Below are 3,053 nucleotides of genomic sequence, written 5' to 3'. Positions count from 1 at the left end.
CAGGATTAGCAGCGGCAGCTACTATGGCTGGTACCAGCAGAAGGAACCTGGCAGTGGCCCCATCACTGTGATCTATGCTAATGACAAGAGACCCTCGGGCATCCCTTCACGATTCCAGTCTGGCTTCACGGGCACGTTAACCATCACTGGGGTCCAAGCCGAGGACGAGGCTGTCTATTACTGTGATATTGAAGACAGCAGCAGTGATGATCTCATGCTGACACCAAGCCACAGGCAAGTGAGACTTTGAGTGTTGAAGAGGTCGGTTTTATCTCCTCCTTCCTCTCAGCCAGGCAGGGCCCGCTTGCCAGCTTTGGGGTTTTCCCTTTTCCCTCCCGGTGCCCTTCCCCACCTGCCCTGTGTCTCAGGGCTGTGACTATGTCCCCAGTGATGGTGCCCTGGTGCTGGAGAGGCCCTGGCTGGGCTCGTCCCTGCTGCTCAATATCCATGTGAGGGGCAGAGGAGCCTGGGACAGTGTTAGGAGCTGGAGCCTGTGGAGCTGCCTGGGAAAACCTTTGCCCTGTTTCTGCTCCCCCAGTCTGAGCCTTGGCTGGGGCCCTCTGGCATTGCAGTCACCCTGGGTGCGCAGGGCTGGGTGTGTGGGCGTTTGCCAGCCCAGGGGAGCCTCAGGCACCGCAGCTGGGCGTGGAGATCTTCTGCCTCAGCCCCTTGCTCATGTGGGTCTCTACAGCTATGGCTGGTTCCAGCAGAAGGTACCTGGCAGTGCCCCCGTCACTGTGACCTATTGCAACACCAACAGACCCTCGGGCATCCCTTCGTGATTCTCCGGATCCCAGTCCGGCTCTACGGGCACATTAACCATCACTGGGGTCCAAGCTGAGGACGAGGCTGTCTATTACTCTGGTGGCCACGACAGCAGCAGTTATGAACCCACAGTGACACAGAGCAACGGGGAAGTGATACAGAAACCTCCCATCTTCACAGGGATCAGTTAGGAGTCTCTGCTGTCCCATCATCACCCATCAGGGGAGGGCTGTGCTCCTGGGGCACCGGCTGACCCCCGTCTTCTCCCCTCTCTCCTCTCCCTCTCCAGGTTCCCTGGTCCAGGCAGCGCTGACTCAGCCGCCCTCGGTGTCTGCGAACCCAAGACAAACTGTCCAGATTACCTGCTCCAGGATTAGCAGCAGCAGCTATGTTGGCTGGTACCAGCAGAAGGTTCCTGGCAGTGGCCCCATCACTGTGATCTACAAGGACAGCAAGAGACCCTCGGGCATCCCTTCGCAATTCTCCGGATCCATGTCCGGCACCACGGGCACGTTAACCATCACTGGGGTCCAAGCCGAAGACGAGGCTGTCTATTACTGTGGTGGCGATGACAGCAGCTATAATGGTGGCATGGAGCAATGGGGAAGTTATACAAAAAGCTCCTGCCATCACAGAGGCAGTTAGGAGTCCCTGCTGTCCCTGTTTGATGGTGGGGCAGGTCCTTGCCATGGCCCTGCCCTTGCTGCCCTGTGGTGTAGGTGGCTGTGCCTCGTGTCCCGTCTCGGCTGTCCCTTAGAGCCCCAGGTCTGTGCCCATCCCCTGTCATCTGGGGAGGGAATGACTGCCAGCAGCCCTGCTCCTGCCCCTGTTCCTCACTGCACCAGGACCCCCCTCATCACTGACACCTGCTCCCCACCACCCTCTCGTCTTCCCCTGGAGCTGCCAAGAGGTGCTGTGCCTGCTGGCAGACTTCTCCCTGGCCTGGAGGTGTCCAGCTGGCACGGCTCTGTGTGAGCACTGGCATGGAAATGTCCAACAGCTCCTCCAGCCACAGGGCTCCAGCTGGAGCCAAGCCGCAGGGAGGGAGTGTGGCACCGCTGGGCTGTTGCAGAGGCCCTTGTGCTGTGGGCACGTTCAAGTCCTAGGCAGGGTGAGGTGTGGGCTGAGGAGCCGTAGGTAGTGCCATGGGTGTGGGGTGGCCGGTACAGCTGGGTGCAGGCTGGGGGACCCCAGCTGGCCTGGGTGGGTGGGGGGTGCCTGGCTGTGCTTGGGCAGGACCTGCCTGCAGCAAGGTCTCTGCCCTACTCCTCGGCATCATGGTGGGGGAGTTCAGCCTGCTGAAACCTTGGCCCTATCACAGATAGGCAGGACCGTGCTGCTGGCCAAGGGGCCAGGACAAAGCTTCACCTTCAAACCTTGGGATGAGGAGTTTGGGGGAGCAAAGCCCTGCTGGTGGGAAGCCTGGGCACCTGACAGTCTATCAAGGGCTGCAGGCCAGGGGAGCTTGCAGCTCCATGCCCAGGGACCCTGCCCACTGGGGCTGTCCCACAGGCACCATGATGTGCCCTGAGGATTGCCTGTGAAAGGCCTGAGCCCATCCAGAGGGGGCAGATCTGCCCATCTGCTGTGGGGCAGAGCTCGAAGGCATGGGGCCAGACACCGTCTCCTCTGCTCACCCAAGGCCATGACCAGGCAGGACAAGGGCTGGCCAGGGGGAAAGGCTGCAGCTGGACTCAAGGGAAGGAGGGCAGGAATAGGCAGATATCTCCCAACATCTGGGGCTGGGGGGCAGAAAGGTGTTGCTGCTGCCCCGTTCCACGTGCCCAGAGCTGTCTGCAGCTGGTGCTGCCCCAGCCCCTCTGTGCTCTGGGCAGGCCAGGCAGGATCCGGTCCTGAGCGCGGGGTCAGATTTGCATGGAGGGGCCGTACCCTGGGCGGGCAGGGGCTTAAAAGGGAGTCGGGGTCCACAAAAGAGCTCCATCGGCGTGGGGACACAGAGCTGGTGGGATCACGCCATGGCCTGGGCTCCTCTCCTCCTCGCGGTGCTCGCCCACGTCTCAGGTGCCCTGGCCAGACTCACTGTGCCCGGCCGGGGCCTCTGGGCACAGGGGGCCCATCTCTGTCCCGCTGCCCGGGAAGGGCTGTTCTCATGGGGCACTGGCTGACCCCCATCTTCTCCCCTCTCTCCTCTCCCTCTCCAGGTTCCCTGGTCCAGGCAGCGCTGACTCAGTCGTCCTCAATGTCAGCGAACCCAGGAGGAACTGTCAAGATCACCTGCTCCGGGCTTAGCAGCAGCAGTGCTTATGCTGGCTGGGACCAGCCGAAGG

The sequence above is a fragment of the Pygoscelis adeliae genome, unplaced genomic scaffold (genome assembly GCF_000699105.1).
Source record: "Pygoscelis adeliae isolate BGI_AS28 unplaced genomic scaffold, ASM69910v1 Scaffold358, whole genome shotgun sequence".
Taxonomy (NCBI): Eukaryota; Metazoa; Chordata; class Aves; order Sphenisciformes; family Spheniscidae; genus Pygoscelis; species Pygoscelis adeliae.
Note: the sequence above shows the minus strand (reverse complement) of the source record.